The 25,012-nt window shown below is 29.0% G+C and overlaps 1 protein-coding gene across 1 annotated transcript in view; it reads left to right on the plus strand.

Annotated features, from left to right (window-relative positions):
• Positions 1–25,012, plus strand: part of LOC129906356 (uncharacterized) — a 65,264-nt gene that overhangs the window by 23,465 nt on the left and 16,787 nt on the right. The window lies entirely within an intron of this gene.

Genomic DNA, 25,012 nt, shown 5'->3' on the forward strand with positions numbered 1-25,012 from the left:
TTTGCGGTTAAAAATTTAAATATGGTTAAAATTAAATATTTTTTCAAAAAATGTAAACCAGGTGCATCTTAGATTCGCGGTAAAATTTGTATTCACAAGGAAGAAATGGTGGGTAAATTATAAAAATGGTGGTAAATTATAAAAATTAATACGTAGTTAACCTTTATTTATTATAATTTTAATACATTCCAATAAATAGAAATTTGTATTCCAAAAAATATTTTTAAACATAGAATACTTCACAACAAAAAATATGCATCTAAAGATATGTATCAAAAAATGCTTTGTTCTAGAGAAAATGTCAAAATTTAAATAAACTTATTCTTTAGATTTCGTGTGAAAACAAAAATCCAATAACTAAAAAAATAATACATTCGAAAACAAATCACCAGATAAATCCCACCACTTTATAGCTATGTTTCTATAATGTCGCGTAAACCATAATTCACGAGTGTAAAAGAATCGATATCTCAAACAAAAATAAACAAAAACCCAGACAAGTCACGAGTTCAGCTCCTAATTTAAATTTATTGCCAGTTCGAAAAAGAGTCCATGGCTGATGCGGACTTAATATACACATACAACAATCTCCCTTAACTGTAACTGTGTAATGGGAAAGAAATAAGACAGAACAACCAAAATTGAAATGACTTCGATGAATGTTAAAATATTTCTTTGTGTTCTCCTATATAGAGTGTTAAGATAGATAAGCTATGAGATACCTATTTCTTGCACTGCCAAAATTGAAAAAAAAACGCTAGAAGCGCCATATTGCTGGTTTATTGCTAACGGTGGTCATGTGTTGCATAATATCACAAACAGCGGAATCACCGTTATTGGGTTGTCGACGTTGTAAAAGTTAGTTTTTTTTTTTAATTTTATTTTGGGTGTCAAATTTTGAATAAACTCACACAGTCTTGTGTATGTTATCTAAACTTTGTGTTATAAATAAAACAAAAAAAGACATGCAAAGTTTGCTGTACCTATATGGATGAAAGGCATTTAAAATTTTAGTTAATTTAATTTCCCTTTCATTTTGGTGTCTGCAAGTTCGTTCTTTTTTTCTTAAATTTGAATTTTTATTATATAACTTATGGTCGTGTTCTTTTAGTTTAATCTTTTTCTGGTTCAGTATTTTAAGAGGTGATTGGGGTATTGGGTAAAAGGAAGTTTAAACCTGAGACAGATTCAGGTTGTTCAGATTTATTTTTATCTCTGGTTTTTGTTTTCGTGTTTTTTTTTAACAAATAAACACAAAATAAAAAAAAACATTTTTTGATATGTGAATGAGAGACTGGTGGGTGTGTTTAATTTATTGCCATTAACGTGTTTTTTATTATTTTTATTTTTGTTTTTTAGTAGGTACCTACAGATTTTTTCTCAATGGTGGTTAGTAAGATATATATAGAAAAATAAAAAGTTCTAAAATAAGGTTGTTGAAAATCTTAAACTCGTTTAAAAGCATTGACTTTAACTTACTTATATTTGTTCAAATGGTCTCAATTAAATTTAAAAAAAAACTGGTTCTAATAATTTTAACACGTGAATGTTAGCAAGTAAGAAAAAGCTAATAAAATAAAGCAATACATTTAATATTTCTATTAAGGCAGATTTTTCTATTTATTTATCCCAAAATTATTTCTCTAAATTATTTAAAAAATTTTATTTAAGTTGTAGTCTATTTAATAGACCCGAGCTCCAGAGCAAAAATAGAACAAATTCGTTCAAGACTTTTTATTGGCGATTATGATTCCTTGGCATACAAGAATACTCCAGCCAAAAGTGCTACTAAATCCGTTGGTGCATTTCTGAGAAAACGGCAACACTGGTCGGTTTTCAGTTTTTTTGATTTAACTCGAAAACCAAGCCTGACTTTGAAATGGTTCAAAGACACTTTTCATAGCAAATTAAATTTTCTGTCAAGTTAAGATGGTTAATAAATTTTAAAAATTATTTTTGACTAAAATTCTAACCTAAAATCAAAGAAAAAAAAGTTAAAAAATTGACAATTTTATTTTTTCTTACTAAATCAAGGGGCATTTTGTGTATGTAGCCGGGACGTCCAAACTTTGTACTAATGAAATAAAGTAGAGGTAAAATCCTTTGATAATATGCAATTTTAATTTTTTTTTGTCAAGAAACAACTTAAATGTACCTATTCAAAAATTAGCACTTTTTCTAAATTTCTGACTTTTTTAGTTAAAAGCAAGTTTTTAAAACTCGATAAAATCGTATTAATTGGTAACTTTTTGACTTTTAAAGTAAACATACTTCGAAGGATTGATTCAATATAAACTAAATATGGCAAACAAAAAAATTTATTTGCATCCTTATGGCCTTTTGTGCAATTTTGTGTATGTGCATTTTTATAAATACGGGTTAAATGGATGGACGGAGAGCCATTAGCTTTGGTCTATTGCATAGAAGAACATTTAATACCAACTCTTTTACTGTTTTCAATGGCCTGAAAAACAATTCTTGAAAAATCTGCGACCAACGAAAAGTTTCTCTTGAAAAACGAAAACAATACTCTAATGAGTTTGAAACAAAATAGCTCAGGCAAATTAGTAAACCCAATTGCACTTTTCGCGGGATAAATTTTTTTCATGGAACGTGTTTAGGTGAATGTCCTAATAGTAAAAGTGAATTTTTTGGTATGATAAGATTTCGGAAACAGCCGCCATCTTGGAAAAGAGGTCGGTGCCGTTTTTATTTTATAACTCCATTTTTACTCATTTAAACCAAAAATGTCCAAGGATAGACTTATTATAAATTAAATTATCTAAAAAATGATATACAAATGAATTCCGTGAACTAGTTAAATTCAATTTTATAGTCGGTCAAAGTCCAGGTTCTTCTCGCAAGGTTAAGACAATATGACATTTTTTCAAATATCCGAAGAACTTTTTATTTGTTTGGGATTTTCTTAAAGAATGAATTATAGCACTTTTAAATATCTATAAAATGAGCCCTTTCTCGTAACTGTAACCAACATAATGTATGAGCCACCTAACGTCGAAGCTCACATTCTACTAGTCAAAAGTGAGAAAATAACAAGTTTTCTTCTATTAGATCGAGCAAATTTTTGAAATGGAGGCATAACCAAAATATAAGTAAACAGTTTGTTAACTATATTCGTCTAAATATTGAAACCTTTATATGGTTTTCGAGGTTTTAAATGAAGTGAATTTTCCAATTAATGTGAATAAGCTAAAGTGACATTATTTATAATTCTAAATATAAGAACTGATGCCCTGTCATTTTTCCTAAACATGAACACCTCAATCTCAGCATTACGATAAGTATAACTCAAGATATGAGGCGTGTAAGCCGTTATGTTTTCGAGACTATTGTGTTTAATTTTTGATTGTTTATTTGAACTATTGAAATGTTCAGTTAAAAAATCGTATATCATGACTTCGACGTTTGGTTGCTTCTGCAATGTGATGGTTACAAAAACAATAAAGGGTTCATTTCATCGATACTTAAAAGTGCTATAATTCATTCTTTAAGAAAATCCCAAACAAATAAAAAGTTCTTCAGATATTTGGAAAAATGTCATATTGTCTTAACCTTGCGAGAAGAACCTGGACTTTGACCGACTATAAAATTGAATTTAACCAGTTCACGGAATTCATTTGTATATCATTTTTTAGATAATTTAATTTATAATAAGTCTATCCTTGGACATTTTTGGTTTAAATGAGTAAAAATGGAGTTATAAAATAAAAACGACACCGACCTCTTTTCCAAGATGGCGGCTGTTCCCGATATCTTATCATCCCAAAAAATTCACTTTTACTATAAGGACATTCACCTAAACACGTTCCATGAAAAAAATTTATCCCGCGAAAAGTGCAATTGGATTTACTAATTTGCCTGAGCTATTTTGTTTCAAACTCATTAGAGTATTGTTTTCGTTTTTCAAGAGAAACTTTTCGTTGGTCGCAGATTTTTCAAGAATTGTTTTTCAGGCCATTGAAAACAGTAAAAGAGTTGGTATTAAATGTTCTTCTATGCAATAGACCAAAGCTAATGGCTCTCCGTCCATCCATTCAACCCGTATTTATAAAAATGCACATACACAAAATTGCACAAAAGGCCATAAGGATGCAATTAAATTTTTTTGTTTGCCATATTTAGTTTATATTAAATCAATCCTTCGAAGTATGTTTACTTTAAAAGTCAAAAAGTTACCAATTAATACGATTTTATCGAGTTTTAAAAACTTGCTTTTAACTAAAAAAGTCAGAAATTTAGAAAAAGTGCTAATTTTTGAATAGGTACATTTACGTTGTTTCTTGACAAAAAAAAATTAAAATTGCATATTATCAAAGGATTTTCCCTCTACTTTATTTCATTAGTACAAAGTTTGGACGTCCCGGCTACATACACAAAATGCCCCTTGATTTAGTAAGAAAAAATAAAATTGTCAATTTTTTAACTTTTTTTTCTTTGATTTTAGGTTAGAATTTTAGTCAAAAATAATTTTTAAAATTTATTAACCATCTTTACTTGACAGAAAATTTAATTTGCTATGAAAAGTGTCTTTGAACCATTTCAAAGTCAGGCTTGGTTTTCGAGTTAAATCAAAAAAACTGAAAACCGACCAGTGTTGCCGTTTTCTCAGAAATGCACCAACGGATTTAGTAGCACTTTTGGCTGGAGTATTCTTGTATGGCAAGGAATCATAATCAGCAATAAAAACTCTTGAACGAATTTGTTCCATCCAAAAGGGTCTATTCAATAGACTATTGTTTCATTTTTAATTTAAAGTACTTTTAATTTAATCAAGTTTATAATGTATTACATTTTACGTTGCCTTATTTTCTTTTAGTGACTTGACTTTTCCCCATCATCTTTTCAAGCTTCAGCATTTTTTGACGATAGCGCAGTTGAACCATAAAACAAAGTGGTTTTTCACGAAAGTTATAGAATAAGTTTATTTAAATTTTGACTTTTCTTTAGAATATAGCATTTTTTGATACAAATTTTTGATGTATCTTTTCTTGTTGTGAAAATTTTGAAAATATTTTTTGCAATACAAATTTAATCTTTTTGATTAACATTATCTCAAGCACACTGGTGTATAAATTGGTGTAAATTCATTAATTTTGGGGTAAAATTGAGGAAAAAAAAATATGGTGTATTTCTCAAAATTAGTGGTATAAAAATTATACCACTGTCTTTTCTGTAAAAAATTTCAACATTTTTTTAAGATTCTGTGCAAAAAATACACCGATATTCAGTTGTTTTTATAATATACCATTTGTGGTGCATAAAATTTTTCGATTCAGAAATCAACCAAAACGGTATATTTTGTACACTCTCATTGGTGTAGGAAGTACACCCTGTGTACAAAAAATTCACCAGAATGCATAAGTGGGAGATGCCATATTTTTCAATGGCCGCCATTTAAAAAAAGAAGACAGCGATTAATTATTTTACTCTAATAGTATATTTATCGACCTAATTATCCCGCATTCTTGGTTTTTTCAATTCGGTATATTAAATTATAAAAGAACTCTTCTAAAAAAATGTAAAAACAACAAAAAAAATTATAATTTTTGAAAAACTGATTTTTAAAATCGAAAAAAAAAATCAATAATTCACTGACATTTTTGAGGCGCTCGATTTTTAGAGGGGGTAGTATCTTAAATTAGTAGACAGAATGTGTTTCGTTTTTAAATTAGGCAAACAAATTCATATTTAACCATTAGTTTCTTATGGCAATGTTATGAAAGTGAATAAAAATTCATTTTCATTTATTTCATAAGAAATGGTGTGAATTAGAATTTATCAAACTGTTTGAGGTAAAAAATAAACTTTGGTTCAAATTTTAAATCGATTAATTTAAATTGTGTATTTTATCCATAGATTTATTGTGTATTTTTCAATTTCACCAAAAACCAGATCATTTAATAAACCACTAGTGCCATTTATACACCAAAAATCAGTTAATTTTTTTAACCACCGGAGTTTATTATATACGAGAAAATGGTGTATTTTTTATATTCAAAATGTGTATCACGAAAGTGCAAAAAATACACCAAATATTTTGGTGTATTTTAGACTTTTGTGCTACTTGAGATAATAATTTATAATAAATAAAGCCTTACTATTTATTTTTAAAATTTTTAAAGGTTGTTAGATTCTTGTTAATGCATTTCTTTAACCCACCAATTGTTCATTGTGAATACAAATTTTACCGCAACTAATTTTCATTTTTTTAAAAAACATATTTATTTCAACTTAGTTTAAATTTTTAAGGACAAATATCAAAACAAACATCGATTTAAATGACATGTATTTAAACTTGAACTACAAAACAAAAGAGCTGAGGTCAAAACTTTATTCAGTTCATATGGCATTGATCGTGATTCGAAATACTTTTATGGAATCATTTGATTGATTTATCACCTTACAGGAATAAGATTTTAAGGATGACAGTTTTTTTTTGCGTGATCTTAGGAATGTATTAATCTTTAGAAACTGTCCTTTCTCTTAAAAAAAAACTTGAATGAGCTCGTCTAATTGTAAGGTCAAGCTAGGGTTGCGGATAAACTACTCAATGATCTTTAAAGATAGTGACCTCTTAAGAAATAAACTAATTTAATTTTACATGGGTACGTACAGAGTTTTGGGTTTAAACAATTAAAAGACAAAAGATCTTGTCTAAACTGGATCCAAATCATCCTAAATATTAAAACAACTTAATTTTTTGTAACGTTTATTCAAATACTACTTGCTCTTCCATTTATGCAATGTAGAGCACCTTTTAATGCAATTAATTGTCGTATACTTATCAAATCTCTTACTTAATTGTCACATATAGCTAAATAAGTTTAAGTTGTCATAACATTAAAATACCATGACATGACGAAATGACACATGAAAAATATACTTCTATTAAAAAATGAAAAAAAAAAAGAAACAACTCTTCATGCTAATGCGCAACATGAAGTTTGCAATATAAATGCACGCAGACGTCTCCAACTCAATTATGTGACAAAATAAAAAAAAGATACAAAAACGACAAAAAAAAAACAAACTAAAAGCAAAAAATATGCGTATGTAACTTTCATGAACATAAAATGGAAATCATTTTCATGTCGTACTTGTTTTCTGTATAATTATTCCAGTTTAGTAATTTCACATTTTTATTTTTTTGCCTCCTATCGTCTTTCACTTGCCTCTTATATCTCACCCATGAACGCTTGGATCAAATAGTGATCTTTTGGAAATAGTGCAGAAATAAAAATTAAAAATGTTGAAATCCAATAATTGCAGATATGAATGATATTTTTTTCGTTTTTGTTGATACTAAAAAATATCATTCGTATGAGATGCTTTAATTATATAGAGGTTTTGGAATATTTTCAGGACTTTATTTGAACTGGTTTGATTTTTTTTTTTTGTTGATTTTTTTATTTATGCGATAGTAGAATTTAGTGTGAATTGATTCTAAAATAGCAATTCTGGTTCTGATGGTGAACTTTTTTGCAAAAAAACGAAACAAATCACACCAAGAGCTGTGAATTTTAGAAAACAGGTTAATAATATCATAAGGGGAATTCATAATATCTCATAAAATCATTTTTATGCAAAATTTTTGCATTTGGATCAGTAGTCCAAATTTGTGTATAATTTTAATAAAATGAGAAATTTACCCTTGAAGAATTATTTCACAAACAGTTGCATGGTACCCGATTGATTCATGAGAAATCAAAATGCACGAAAACCGTATACATTCGCAGCATTCACATGCAACAAATTTATGCAAAACGGAAATTTTTATATATTTTAATTACCTCAGCTTTTTAGTTTTCTTTATTTTTTTTTTTTTTTGTATTTGTTGCAATACCAGTATCTATCTATTTATGTTAGTATGCTCCCATTCCAGTATGCATTTTATTTTATTTTCACATAGACAACCTTCATGTCTTGGAAAAGATAGTTGCGAAATTCTTGCTGAGATGTTGGGTGCCACCTTCCATATGGAAAGGCAAAAAAAAACCTAATATGCATGATTTGTATGTTAGATAGTATAAACTACATAAATTTGCATTTACATACCCTGCTTATCACGGTGGATAAAATTTTATTTATAGTTAAAATAGATTGGTTTGGAGACTGTTTCTACATACACATAAGAGTAAATAATAAATGAATGCTCAATATAACTCGTGTCACATTCACTTAGTCCTTGATTATGCTACAGTTGTCCGGTGATTGAACTGATCGGCCATGAAGATAAAAGCAAATTCTTGGAAGTTTCACAAACAACCAACACAACGTAAACAACTTTTTGAGAGCAAATATTTTTTTTTTATTTGTGTTAATTAATTTGTGGTTAAGTTTTACTTATTCGCAGAATTTTTATGCTACAATTTGTAAACTTTGAAGAAAAAAACATAACCGATTATAAATGGAATTTCCCTTTAGGTTTTTTCAAACAAGGAAACTACTTAACGTTTGAGTCGTCAGAAGAGTTTAATAATTTTTTTAATCAAATTAACTTTAAGTGTATGTTAAATATGAGAAAATATTTTAAAAATGAACTTTCGGTCGGTGGAAATTAACTGCAATTATTTATGCAATCTATTTGCTTGTCTAATTTGATAAGGTCTCAGTGAAACAATAGTGACGGTGAAGTAATGCTTAAACGTAATAAATTCTCAATGAATAATTGAAAAAGCTTGTAGTATTGTTTCTTGTACGTTGCACTCCTTTTTGAGCTTGATGAATTGGTTATTCATGCTACTGAACGTCTGCCAACAAGATTTCTATAAGGAATTCAACGGCTGGAGTTATTAAAAAATAATATTTGAATCTTTAAAGTCTTAAACCAAATCACGAATATTGAATCCTGTCTTTTACAGAGTAAAAATAGTAGGTAATTGAATTTTTAAAGAAAAAAATAAAAAAATCTTTACCGCCACACCACTGCTGCACCACCGTCGTTTGGCGGAAAATTTCGGCGCACCACCGCCGAACCACCATTTAATTTTGAATGAAAAATTCTCTGCACCATGATACATAATTTTGGATTATTGAAAAATAAAAAAAAAATAAAAAAAACCATGAGAAGGAGATTCGAACCCGAGTATCCAGAGTATCAATTAGAAGTCCAACGCCTTAACCACTCGACCACCAAATCATGCTTGTATGAACTGGCAATTTGTTGCTTAAGTCAAAATACCTTTAAAGATTAATTAAACATTTGTATAATATACGAGGATAGAATTTTTGATCATGGTGCAGATGTGGTGCGGCGGTGGTGCACCGAATTTTTCATTCAAAATGAAATGGTGCGGACGTGGTGCAGCGGTGATGCGGCGGAATTCCATTTTTACTCGGGTTCATTTATGACAAGCAAATAATGTGTTATAGTTTACATTGTGTGTTTGGAAATTAAGTTTCTACATTAACATGATACGCTTTTGGTTATTATTTCTTAGAAACATTTTTATTTTGTATATTAATGTATACTTCGATGTAAAGTACAGCCCTGAAAGAAAGCTAGCGATTAACTCAAAAAGAACAGAGAGTTTGGCATAATACCCACTGCTTCATCAGGACCCTCAGCCATCCTCAATACCTACACTATTTTTTAGGGTTTAAGTTTTAGTGATAAGGCCCAGAATTCATTCTCAGAGTGTGGCTGGGGCCCCTAGAAAAAAAAAAACAAAAAAAAAACCTAATTTGTAACATAAAACAAATATGTACCATTTTCACAAATAATATTATCTTCTATGAAAGATTGAACTCTCAATTCTTTATTCTTTTATTCTGCCCACAAAGAATTCGAATTCTATTTCCAAAAGAAAAAATTCTTCATTATGTTTGTAAGTTGAATATGACTTTGTTTTTACTCTTGGTAAAATATAATTATTTTGTATTATGTATTTATTCATACCATTGCTAAACGATAAAAATACAAATTATGTCATGTCCATAAAAACATGCACATTTCATTATAAATTAGTAAATCAATTCCAACACATACTTTGAATCATTAAAATTTGTTTCACTTTATTAACCATATTAGTTACTCTTACATTTATTTCAAAATTACATACAAACACAAAGTATTGTATAGTGATAAAGTGTTGATTGCCAATTTAAAATAACAGGTATTGATTGTTTAAGAACAACAATGCAATAATATTATTATTTATGCTTGTTTACCTATATTCATTGAAGCTCATTAAAAAAAAATGAAATAAAAAGAGTATACTTCTTTTAATATTTCTCAAGTGCTGGTTTAAAAAAAAATTAAAATTTAATATCAAGCACGAGAATCGTCCAAAGGAACCATGAAATAAATGTGTCGGTGTCGATTGTGTATATTATATGGAAAGGTAAAATAATAACAAAAACAAAAAAAAAATTAAACTTGCTTCAAATAAAAATTTAAAAAAAAAAATATGTAACACGAAACCGCAATGAGACCGTAACGAATCACGATATTGTTTTGTTTCGTCTTAAGGTACAAGATTATTAAGCCAAAACCAAAAAAAAAATGTCTTTAATTGTTTACATTATTTTTGTAACCTGTGCCATATATAAATCGTAGGTATATATATGTAGGTAAACTTCAACTTAAACCTTTCAATAATTTTCAACCAGCATAATTTAGAAGTTTATAAAAGGCTATCAAGAATTAAGAATAACTACAATTCAAGCCATATCATTTTCTGCAATCGGCATAAATTTTATTGCATGCTGTGCTTAATTGGATCATTTTCAAATCAATTTTATCATTACTAATTTAATAGCCATTTTCACACATTATTTTGTTCTTGCATATTTAAACTGCCTTTTATGTTGCTTGTAGATAAGTCGTGCAGTTTTATTTAACAATAACTTGCAGAAGGTGAGAATATTTTTAGTGTAGTGCCGAAGAAATATGTCAGGCAAAATCGATCTTACAAAACTTGGGTCACTAAGCGAGTGCCTTACCATCAGTCAACTTCAGTGCTGAAAATTGATCTAATAAACTGCAACTATAAAGCTTAACCTTATAATTTATCGTCAAGCCTACCTACATTCTGTTTCATAAAAAAATAACGTTTATTTAGATCATTGTTTTTATCAGCGTTATAATAACAAATTAAATCTTACTTTTGTTGCAAAGCAAATTAATACAATGATTTTTTCAAAGTAGGTACCTATTAAGTCATGAAATATTGACCCTTAAGACCTTAAACCCTAAATGACTTTAAATTAATCCTAAATTATTTCAAAAGTCTTTGGGTTCTGAATTTTTCCTCGATAAAAATATATTTTTTTTTTTTATATATATATTTTTACATTGTCAGATTTTTCATTGGTTTAAGTATTGAGGGCTAACTATAATAGGCATGATCTTGCATTAGCTTATCTAAAAATCGAACGAACTGCTTCGTCATATTTTTACACGGTGACAAATTCTGCTGTAGTTTTGAATACAACTTTTAGAATTAGGTCTTTTTCAAAACAAAAATTATTAGTTTTTAATGCTACGATTTTATTACACTGTTTTTTTTTTTGTAATTTTTTTATTAATTTCAAATACAAAACATTTAAATGTAATCAAAGTACTGAAATATAAGAAAATTTTAATTGAAAACTAATTCCTTTGCACCTAAATTATAACTTGATCTGGTTAAGAATTGAAATTAAATAAGTGTACGTATACGTGTACGTTACATGTAACTATAATATTTTCTAACGAAAAAGAAAAAAATACAAAAATGTTCATTGAAAAAATTCCCTTTCAATATAAATTCTTTGTAAATAGAATTAAAACGTCATGATAGAACCATGATATACAAAAATAAATTAAGAAATCATACTTTCGAATTCGACCTTGCATATAATTTACTCTAGTATTTCTATTTATTTGGACTAAAATTAAAATTCACTTAAGCAGAACAATAAATTCTCAATAAAAATGATTACCTACATATTCGTGTCATTTAGTAGTTTATTTATAGACCATGAATTCTTGTTCTTTATAAGACATCTAAACTTCAAGACATATAGCTTTAGAACTCACGTCTGGAGCGAATAATAAACATTTTTTAGAGTTAAGGGGTTTTTAAAATTAAGACTTAAACTCTGCCTCATTTATTCTAATTTTAACAAACATTTCATGAATAAATGTTACACATATCGAACCAAATATTATGCTGATTTAAAATGCGGTCACTCAACTTGAATGGGTGTGTCTTTCGAATTTGTGTATCAACAAAATTAATATTCGCACATCGTGCGTGGAGTGTGCTTTTGAATGTTTGGAGAGAAGTCTTTAGGTCAAGTTCAAGTGCGTGCGATGTTTGTTTTGGTTATAAAGTTGTTGATTCATTTGAATTATTGTGGGAGCCATTTTTGTGTAGTTATTTTTGTTATTTTATTTGAAGAAGATATATGCAAGCTTTGAATAATTTCGTGGAACTGAGAAAGTTAATTTAATTTTTCTAATTAAAGTAGAAACGGATTTTTTAACTAATAGAATTTTCGTTGTAAATGGTAAACCATCAAAAGCTATCATGGAGCTCATAATTTCCAAGATATAATACATTGCACATCTCAAAGTATCTATTAAAAAAAAACATACAAAATGATTAATTATCTACCTCTTGTAAATAAAACTTCAGTCCCACAACCATCAAATAATTACCGATTGATTGTTAATTGATGTTTGGTTGTCGTTTTTCCTTAAACAAACGCACAATAAAATCAAACAGATAACACATTTTATTATATTTTTGGCGATTGTAGAACAAACAGGTCTATACGATCAATCATCAATTTGCGCATTTGCTTTAAATTTAAACCAAATAATAATGTTGGACCATTTCAGAGGCGCACAAAATCCAATGAAGTATGTTATAAAGATTCGATTACATAATTTCATGAATTGACTGCTGCAACAAAATCTATGGCTTGTGGAGAGTAAAGTTGCAATGACTTTTATCGTTCGACTAGATTTGATAGGCAGTTTTAGTGTATTGAACATGCACACCGCATGGTCTAGTATATTGCTGACAGCTTAACAAACCTCATAACTCACAAATGGCTTAAACAGATTTTAATGCGGTTAAGCATAATGTTGTAGTTCGGTTTGTTTTCTCAAAACTGATTTGAATGTCTTTTTGGATTTCATAACAAAAGTTGTTTGTTGGTTTAAAAATGTATTTTTTGTGGATCATAGATAACGCACTTTAAATGTATTTACCACCTGATGATTGACTATAGTTGGATTCGAACATAGCTGATAAATGCTATTATGCAATACCAAAATTGGTCTTAGTTAAAGAGATTAAGCTCGAAGAATGCTATAAAACTTTTCTTCTGCCTTGAAAAAAAAAATCACAAAAGAATTTGATTACTGAGCAGATTTACGACCAAAGGCCATTCAAATATCTTTCAAGTCTTATACAAAAGTTTACGTATGAATGTGATCCAAACATACTCGTAAATCTATAAGTTAACGTATAACAACGATAAATTATAATTAAAACATAAACATAAAATCATTGATCCGTGAGAACGTTCCGTTTTATACGTTAAGACGACAGAAATAGATATAAAAACCAAACCCTTGTCGTATAATACAATAATTTATAATTGGTTTCCTAGACACTCGCATTTATTCTATATAAAATGCTAGTTTTTTTCATGATCCAAATTGAGTTTCCGTATATTGACTTCAAGAGATACTTTATATTCCTCGTGGGTAATTACATTTTTACTTACTCACTATAAGATACCGCTCGATGGAATGACTAGACATTGTGCAATCTTATATAGTTGCAGTTAATGCAATAAAAATAAGAATAAAAAAAAAAAACTAACACACGAGGTTATTGAGATTATTCATGAATAACACGCTTTAATTGACATTTGAAATGTATATAAAGTTCTTCTTATTATTCTGTTGCCATGATGCTTATTAAGAGATATCTAAGTATACCAAAATATGTCTAATGCATGCACGACAATTTCAAGACATTGTAACTACCAATAAGAGGGCCAAAAAACTCATTTTATTGGCCGAATTATAAATGTCGTGATATTGCAACTATTATTGCAAGCGTGCTTGCAAGAATTTGCTATATCCAAAAACAGATTGGTAGATTATTTCTTCGATTTGTATTAGACAGGTAACTTGGGCAGCTAAATAATTTTTAAGAGTGACGACGACGACGTTGCTGATGTATATAAAGATTCATTGGCGAATGACAGTTGTAGTTATTTTAACGAATCAATTTGTACAGTTATGGCATAAAATTGCTTTTGATTTATTCAATTAAAATTCTTTCTGACTTATTAAGAAAGATGGTATAGTAAACGTAAACAGAGTCGCTCGTAATTATGACAATCAGAATTAAAAAGTAATTGAAAATTACTGCACATTTATTTCTAATAATGTTTTAAAGTGTTAAATTTACTTTACTTTCTGCATGCGTGTAGGTACAAACAATTTTACAGCAAAGTTTCAAAGATTCAACTCAAACCGTGACACATCGTTTTTCATTCACTTTTACTTTCAAATGATTCAACTTTTCTTACTTCATGAAGGACATGAAACACTGTCAGTTGTCAGATATAATTACTGAGAAAAAAAAAAACTTAAAATCAACAAAAAAAGACTTGATTTAACTATTTTCCCTAAGACAAGAGTATCAAAAATTATTCTGTGGGTTAAAAGTCAACTCACTGCTGAAAATTGCTTACATGAACTGCAACTTAAGCCTAAGGCTGAAGACAATTTAAATATTAAATATTTCTCATATTTCTCAAGCCTTAAATAAGATTTAATTTTAATTAAAAGACGTTTAATGTAAGTTTCTTCTTATCTTCAGTTACTTTCGAGATAATGGAAGCCCTGGGGATCTGAAATTTGTATAACAAATGTTTGCATAGTTTTGGAGAACGTTCTTGCTTTTAGTGCCAGAAATTTCAAGAGCATTAACAGAATCTTTCATCAAAATCTACCACCGAATCTGTATGCATTTATTCGTTACTTATTATATTTATTCGTTACTAAAACATGGGCTAAGCCAAGCCTGAAATTTAACAAATCAACGTGATATGCCCGTTTTATCCCAAAAACTGTTTCTTATATTCATTAATATCTTTTTCATCAATTTTTTAATCAACCTGCTTTTTGGTTTTGGTTTTTGGTTCCCACTTTTGTTCCACGAGACAGCCATTGAAAAGATCATCAAGAAATTATGTCATCGCCCAACTTAAGACAACTACACTGTTAGATTCAGCAGTTCAGGGTGTTGAACTGTTAAACGATTTGTCTTTTGCACCAGAGGCCTAGGGTTCGATCCCAAAGAAATCCATGACCTTTAAAATGTCAACGTTTTAATTCTACCTACTTTGAAATAATTTTGTTTGAGAATCAAACAAGTTTAGTTATTTTATAATTAAGAAAATATTTAAGTTGCACACAATCCAAATTCCACATAATAATTTGTTGTATAATCCATAAACTTCAAGCAAAGATTAAACACATTTAAAAAAAAATTATAACAAGAACTCTCATCATGCACTGAATCGTCAAGTCTCTCAAGACAAATTAAAACGAAAGACAAAACGTATTTGGAGCATGCAGCTCACCTTCGAAAACGTCACTGCCTTTTTTAAAATGTGTGCATGATGGGAATTCCGAGAAAACCATATACCAAACATAATTGGGTGTGAACCAATGCATTTAGTATGGCTTTGAGACTTGATATTGAATTTAATTTTATTTATTTTTTTAAACAAAACTCTGAGGAGATGAACTACTTTAATTGCGGCTCCAACAAATGCATTACAGATAGCTTTGGCGGTAATATTTCGTCACTTTACAAAACAAAATGATTTTCATCTGTTTGTATACTGCCTGTATAAATAAGAAATTAATATAATGGCACTGAAATGTGGTTTGCATTGGTTATAGATCTTTTGCAAAAGGCAATGATTTTGCGCTCACACGTTTATTTGATTTCATTTTGGAAGCTTTGTTTATACCAACTTTGTATTTGAGTGGTGTAAAAAAAAACAACAAAGAAGCAAGTTGATTTCAATCAAGATATGGCTTATACCGCACGTTTAGTTCAATCCATTAATGGACAAACCTTACAACTGGGATGGTAAGGTGCGTGCTATAGTTTTGACTCGAAAGAAACAAAATTATTGGCTAGAGGCATGCAACTTTTTATGTAAATTGGTCACATCCTGTCACGAGTTGAAATACACAATGGAGGAATTAAACATTGATTATGATGCGTTTATTGTGCAATGTAGATCAATGATATTTCTGCTAACTGGCTCTTGTTAGGTGTTGCATTTTTTTTCATTATTTTATTTTCAACATGATTTTTGACGTTATCACTTCTATTAAATCGATGAATCCCGGCTGCATACACGAATAATCATTTTTAGCAAAAAAACAAAACCGACTTCCATGGATCAAAACTGGGTTTTACGGGTTTTAAAATAGTTCCTATGGCTAAAAATAAACGAAATTGAAATGGGACCACACTGCAGCCACCAGCTTTCCAATACAAAAAGAATTATCAAAATTGGTTCACTCAGTCCAAAGTTATGCGGTAACAAACATAAAAAAAAAAAAAAAAAAAAAAATACAGACGAATTGAATACCTCCTCCTTTTTGGAAGTCGGTAAAAAAGCAGGTCTCATCCTAACTATATTGCGCCTGAGCAGTGAGATAAAGAATCCAATTTCATCTTAAAGCCTGAGTCATATGACGCCAAGTCCAACTTAAAGTCTACTATAGCTTATGTGTAAGGTTATACCTATACGGAAAGTGAACATTAAGAAAGAATTTCTTAAAATTCATTATATAGGGTAAATAAGGATAAAATGTCATAGAGTAAATAGTGAATCTTAGAAAGTGAATTTAATGGATAGATAAATTTTAAGAAGAACGCATTAGCTATTGAGCAAATTCTATAAATTCTCAAAACTGAGCTACCAACGGTTGTTTTTTAATATGCAGGGGGTAGAACCTTTAGCAAAGTGGTTAGTAAAGGTAGGGGAAATTTTTTACAGAAATTTGAGTTATACAAGTGAAAGGATAATAAAAAAAATTAAAATTAAAAAATTAAAGATTCTAATGGCGTTTTCGATTGGAAGTCTGGAAGCGTCCGGAATCATTCTGAAAAAGTTTTATTCACACAAAACTATTAGTTTTGTGCGAATAAAACGCTTTCAGAATGATTCCGGACTCTTCCGGACTGCCAATCGAAAACGCCATAATTCGAATTTTTCCAAAGGCCCTGATTTTTGAAATATGAATTTTTGAAAAGCACTTAGGTTTTTTTGTTATTTTTGAGTGTTTTTTTATATATAGAAATTTTTGACAACTTGCGAAAAGTCTCAAATTCACAGAACTTATAGGTGGAATTAGTAGTGTGCAAAAAATTGAATTTCTAAAATGATAATAACTGAATAACGGAAATCACTACTTTTTTAGATCTTAACTTTTAAAACCAACGCGGTCAGTGACAATGACATTCATTTAGTTAAATTTCTAGCTTATGTACTGTTTTGAAAAAGAAAATTTTATTAATTTTAAAAAAATAACAGTTGGAAGATTTTTCTTATTTCACATACTAATATGCTTTAGTGTCCTAAATATCATGATTTTTTGTAATGGCCGTGCAAATGATTTTTGACGCCATAAAGCACCAAATGTACCACTGTGTGGCGAGGACAGTGATAAAAAGTCAAAGTCAGATTTTTAAATCTTAAGTGAGCAAATGACACTGATTGTGTCAATAACATTTTTACTTCTTATTAGGTAAAAATAATAATTTACCAAATGGTATAAAAATGAAAAAAAAATCATAAACACGCCAGAAGTCCTTACCCAATTTGAAAAACAATTTTATTCTGCTTAGTTTTTAGCTTATAAAAAAGTTGTTTAAAGCTATTAGGTATATTAAAAAAAATAGGCGTTTGGTCAATTTTTTTTTCTAAAAATACAATATTTAAATTTTGTTCAACTTTCAAGGCCACTGGAGGCAGAAGATATTAACTGATTTCGATTATTTTTTAAACCCTTCTTAGTCACCATTCTCAAATTTTCCACGCTATTAGGATTTGAAATTCGAAAAAAAAATTGATTCATACATTTTTGACCCAGCCTAATGGTCACCATAAATTTAGGTGCTCCTCGTCCAAAATTGAATTAAATTTTCCGCATTTTTGCTCAAATATCTAATTATAACAAGCCTAAGCAACCATTAAATAAAATATAAGTCAGTGGCTAACGCAGGCTAAATCAAAACTAATATTTAATATTTTGTTTCCAAAAATAGTTGATTTTTACACAATCTGGTAGTTACAAACTTGCATGCCTGGAAGGCTTTAACGCCCATTACTCGAATCCATAGAAAAGCATGCATTTTTAATTGCTAATAACGCATAACTCAAGAAAAGTTTTTTTTAGAGCAAATTGTGTAAAAAATATTACAACATACCACGACTTGAACGACTAAGAAATTCCACTTAAACCACAAATATATTATTAAAAAAAAAATATTTATGGAATCGTTAAGGACCGACCAAAGACAGCTCGTGGTTTTAATTAAATCCAAACTAGATTAGCATGCAAAACAACATAAATGTTACTTACATGTGTCATTACATCATAACTAATTTTATATAGTTTCATTAATATCCTTCCACAATCCCACATTGTAAGAGTACATACAAATATGTATAGGATTTATAAGTCGGCAATCTTTTGTCGGATGAATATGACCGAGTTTCCAAACTCCAACGCTCACCATTAAACTATAAATCATGTCAAACGTCAAAATCAAAAACAAAAACTGATGTTGTTATAACAACTTTTAAAAAATCATATCTTTAATAAAAAACAAAAAAAATTGTCAATGCGCGGCCACTTAAAGTACAGCCATAAGCTTTTTTTTGACCAAAACCAGCTCCATTATAATTGAGCTTAATCCTGCCAAATAAGGAAATTGGCAACACGTCTGCGCTGCACAACAACATCTAATTAACTTGTCCTCTTTTAGAGGAGACTATACCATACACTAGACATCGAATGTACTATTTTTTTGATTTGTTTTTTCTTTCTGCCGCAGCATCATTTGCACCTGTTGTAAATTAGGAAAAACCATATAGCATAAAATGGATGTAACCTCAAAAGGTTGCGTAAGTCTTCAATTTAATCGTTGATTAGAGTCTGGTTAGGGGTCCTCCTTGGATCGTTTTCCTTCGATCTATACTGTGATGGCAAGCATGCGTTGTGGTTAAAAGATATGAGATCTTAAATACTTTCTAGATAAAATATCTTGTATCTGTCGGCAAGAAAACTGTTTTTTTTTTTTTTTTTTTTTTTTTATAAAAAGGCATGATAAATTATAATTGCTTAACGCAACTTAAAACTCGGCCCATTATTGGCAATGTCGCTTCAACAACGAACAGCACAGTTATTTTGAGGTATATATTATTTTTGTTGTTGTTTGTTTCCAGCCTAAAGAACGATTTAATGGGGGAATAAATTAATTTGTTCTGTCACTTTGTAACCGGATCAACACAACTCAATTGATCGTCAGAAAGTGGTCAGAAGCATTTGTGTCAAGAAACAGCAAAAAAAATAAACGTCACGAAAAAGAGGTCACACAACACAAGCAGCTAAGGTATTTCTAGCTTGTTCTTAATCCGAGCTACTGACCCAATAGATAGATACAAGTTAGTCAATAGCATCCCGCAAGCTTTTTGTTTATTTATTTTTATTTTTCCTTAAACTCGTTGAAAAATCTTGAAAGATAATTATAGATAAATAAAATAATAATTATGTTTCTGATCTCCTTATATGAATGGATTAATTTAAAATGACATTAAATTGGTGTAACAGATTTTAATAGGCCTAGATCCATACATTAAAAAATGAAACTAGAAGTAGTTTGAGAAATTTCCTGATTCCTAACTACACTGTGAAAGAGGGTGAGAAGAATTTGCATTCCAATCTAATTTTTTAATTGCTTTTCAGTTTTTTTCAGCTTTATTTGCATAATCATTAATTTTATTTCTCCATATCTAAATCAATAAATAAAAATTTTTATAAATCACAAATTGCTATTGTCGCTTGTTTTTTTTTTAACGAAGTGAAAATTAAGAATAATAAATTCGTATCTTTTATGAACGACAGTAAGCTCTGTTAGATTTTCAGTGCGAAATTAAGGTTAAGTTAAACCCGAGATAAATCACCAATTTTTGGTAAGATCTTTGGGGATACAAATCTCTAGTTTATCTGGCAGCAGCGAACTATACAAAATTATCCATTATTTGAAATTTGATAGGCTATCTAAAAAAGTAGAATCACTAAAATTTTGTGGAATTTGTTTTGACAAAAAACTCTATAGAAACATTGAATTTTAGAGAAAGCAGTTACAGTTTAGTCTACAAAAATTTTTTTTTTCGGTACCAAAACTAATAAACAAAAAACCTTAAACGGCTAAAATGGCCTACTTAGCAATCGGCTAAAATGGCATAGTGTGCCATTTTAGTCTTTCACATTTTCATTTTTTTTAGTTTGAAAATAATTGGTATATATGTATAAACGATCTACAGAAAGTCAATCTACGCATTATCAAAAACCCTTGATGCATTGAACATTCACAGTTTCAAAACCTGAACAAAAGATACGATAAAGATTTTTAACGGCTTTCGAAAAGTTCTAGATTGAGTACCACTTTTTTCAATCAAGTAGAAAATAGGCTCGTTGACTATATATTTTTTTCTTTTAAAGCAACGTATTTTTGGACTCTATGGCATTTTACCGGGAAAATTTGTTCAGTGAAATTTGAAGAGGTTTTAAAAATAAGGTACTTCAAATACTTTTTGGTACTTTTTTTTAACTCGCAAACTCCTGCCTAATACAGGTTTTTTCACATTAGGGTCTCTCTTGTGATCTTATTGATTTTTTTAACATCATGATCTCTTATATGTATACCTATACAAAAAAAAAGAATTTATAAAATAAAACTTCAAAAATGTTTCATGTTTTCGAAATACATGTTTTGTACGAAAAAGGGTAAATTTGATTTGGAAATGAATTCGGCTTGCAAATATGAAATCAATTTTGAAAACGGTGAATTAAATTTGCAAAAGGAATAATTTATAGTTGGTATAGGTAAATCTTATTTGAAAAACATTTAGAATAGAAAAAATATATTTTTTGAGTAATTTTTTTTTTATAAAGCAAGAATCTTGAAAATTAGTGATTCAAAGATTTTTTGTGCAGTTCTACCACTTGTATTTTCAACAGAAGTTATGTTTTCTTAAGTCTAAATTATAAGTAAATACTAAAAACTATATTGCAAAATACTGCCCTATATTCTACAACAAGTCAAATTAAATGGACCATTACAACATTTAGCTAAATTCTCTTTTGTCTTGACTGCATTATAACTCTAATCGTTCTAATTGCAAACACAAATATTTTCGCCGTATTTTCCCACAATCTAACACAAATCTGTCCAGAAGAAGGTCAAAAGTCTTGACTCAGTGCATTTGCATTATTTCACACGAGATACTTTTACAAAATGCAACTTATGGCTAAGAATTACCGTCCTCCCACATATGGCAGCACCTACATTTTTTTTTTACAATACAACCTAAAGAAAAATACTTTTAACTTTAACAATCGTTTTGGCCATTTATATATTGCGCGCAATTCTTATTCTTTTGAATCATTTAAAACGAAATCAGTATTATTTCCATTTGGACTAGGTATAAGCGAATGGCCTTAGTTTGTTAACAACTAGAACTACATTTAGATTAAAGGGTAAGTTAAGTATACATGATGTTCAAATAAGGTATGCATTATTGTAGTTTTACATAAAAGGGCAACAATAATAATAATAAGAACATCCGATATGAAATTCATCTCCATGAGTTGTTAGTCTATATATTTTCTTAAAACTTCATTTAAAAAAATAAGTAATCAAAGTTGCAATCTTATTCCATATTGAATAGCCAATGTTTGCTTACCCTAGAGGCTGCCTTTACCTTACCTATACCATCCAGCATAGTCAGTTAGTCATAGACTGTGAATAGTAAAGTAATGCTTTGGTCTAAGTGCATTAGTTAGTTGTTATACCGATTAAAATCTATGGTGTATTAGCCTGAAGCACTTGACTTTTAGGTATTCATAGTTCCCTATTATGGACCAACTTTTCTACGCTTAAATCAGTGCATTGCCCATTGATCACTTAAAGTGTTCACTTAGCCTCTAGCGCTAAAGATCTGTAGATAATATAGTCCCACATTAGAGGGTGGTACCATAGAGTTGAGTATGAATTCGTTCCAAATTTAAAATATATATACGAGTAGGTAGGTACTAGACTTTTGATCGCACTCAGTGATTTTGGGTCAATGTGAAAATTTATTCAAGAGAATAACAGCTAACCGTATTTGGTTTCGGAATTGGTTTGCTTAGTTGGAATAATAACGGTAATTAGAAAGATTTGTGGTTTAGTTTTTATTTTTTCAATAGGTGGAATTTATGACTCCTTCCATTTAGGTAAGTTTATATTACGAGTATATATTTACTTATTAGCTTTAACGCAGAAAATATTTGAAGTAATTTCCTGGCACATGCATTAAGTGCGTGTAATAGCTCGTGACATTCTTTATGAAGTGCTTTCTTATCTAGTTTAAAAATTTAAATTGCGAGAATTCAATTAAAACAAAAGAGCTGACATCCAAACTTCAAAAAATGTGGAATTTATTTGTGGACATTGCTTATCGGATCTAGTGATTTTTATTAAGTTAAAATAAGTACATTATAAAATATCTCTATTCAACCCCAATAAAGATTTGCCATCATACTTTTGACTTGATTTAATAATCCAGCAAATTTAAAGGTTAATTGTTTTTTAACATGCTTCACTTTTCACTTTGTCATCCTCTAACTATTCTTTAATCATTGAAAAATATGATTTTACGATTAAAATCTTTGTCATTTTTACACGTTATAAAGTCAAATAATAAAAAGTTATTATTAACATCAGAGATATTGGCAGGTGCGTGACCAAAACATTGTGCAAAGTAAAAGTTTTTCTGTATAATTACACACACACATGTGTGTTTTCTGGCAATAAACTTTACAGTCTACTGATTTTTATAAATCTTAAACTAAATGTTTACACGAATAAAATTAGAGATGATATTTATTTATGAGTGGCTTTCCAACACCAAAGTCAAGTTTCAATTTAATCTATACATATCTTTAAATTCCAAAATTGTGCGCTTTTGAACATTATTTTTGTAATTAACTTTTTCAATTCATGTATTTTTCTTGAGTTCTCTTAATGTTATGGTAGATATCATGAAAGATTTCAGTCTTTGAGGTCTCTTCTTGTATATGTATATATAATTTTAAGACATGTACCGATTTTTACAAAATTAACTAAAACAGCTGATATGACCCAATTTTTTTTGGAAAAAGAAATAGTGATGGGAACTATCGAATAAAAAACTATCAAACTATCGATAGTTGTAAAATATTCATTCATTCGATAGTTTGAATCATTCATTCATTTAGTTACTATTTTCATTCGAATAGTTTTTTTCATTTGATAGTTTTTTTTTTGATAGTTTTTTCATGCGAGTAGTTTTTTTATTCGAATAGTTTTTTTTATTCGATAGTTTTTTCATTCAAATTGTTTTTTTTATACGATAGTTTTTTTCATTCGATAATTTTTTAACTCAAATAGTTTTTTTATACGATAGTTTTTTCATTTGATAGTTTTTATTCGAATGAATGAACTATTCAATAGTTCAAATCATTCAGTTACTAACTATCGATAGTTCAAAACATTCGATAGTTCCCATCACTAAGAAACATATTCATATTTACTATAAAAAAATTATGGATATTAAAATTTCTTAAAAAACTATATAATTTAATCTAGACCATTGCTAGATTCTTAATTTTTATTTATCATTTAATAACCCTTTTTTTGTATTATTTTCGACTTCCCTACATTTGTAGGTAATAATCTTTAAACATTAAAATAAATGTTCACTTTCATTTTTAGAGCATTTAAAAAGAACATACACTACCTACAGATTTTATACAGTCTGATGACTTGCTTTCTGCCTCGTACTCCAGCAGTCAGCCAACTTCCAAAGGCAATTTATGTACAATCAACATTTTTCAGAATTAATATCATTTTTATGGACCTACAACAAAACACTATACAACGATGTGGATTGTAAACGGCACAAGTTCATAGTACCATCTCTTCAAAAAGAAAATAGTAGACCACCATTGTATATACGATAGTTACTAATTTTAGTGAAACTGTTCTCCATCTCCATCCATTTTCCTTTGGCTATAAATATAAATAAAAAAAAAAAAAAACGGTTCGTACTCTGTTCAATATAACGAATTACCGGACGGCAGAGTTCCTGAGGCTCAAGATACAGTGTGTATATGTGTGCTTAACTGAACATAAATTATTACACCTTAAATGGGTTATTAGAGTGATTTTATTGCATTTAATTGCATACTGCTTAGATGGTGATTTAATATTTTGTTTTCATAATTTTGTTTTTTATTTTTTCGGTACAACAAAAAAAAAAACGGTTAAGAGCTGATTGATTTCTTTTCGCGTAATAAGGGTGTTGGGTAGGTACTTTTCTTTATTTTTTTGGACTAGTTTAACTATATTGAAAGGCTTTCACTTTCAACCTGACCATTACTACATTTCCGCTCCTATAAAGCTATAAGCCAAGAAATCACTTATTACTCTCTTCGTTGCCACTTAAACTAGTGGATGGCGTAAATGATTGAAATTAGTTTGCTTTATATAAATTTTTTTTCTGTTAATCCTTATATGTACGAGTTAGTGTCTTTGACGAATGACCATAAAATTTTCACGTAACTGACCTCACTTTTCCTGTTGAGATTACTTTTTTTTTTTAAATAAAAAATAAAAATTACTTCATGTAACTAATT

The sequence above is a fragment of the Episyrphus balteatus genome, chromosome 1, assembly GCF_945859705.1.
Source record: "Episyrphus balteatus chromosome 1, idEpiBalt1.1, whole genome shotgun sequence".
In the NCBI taxonomy this organism is placed as follows: Eukaryota; Metazoa; Arthropoda; class Insecta; order Diptera; family Syrphidae; genus Episyrphus; species Episyrphus balteatus.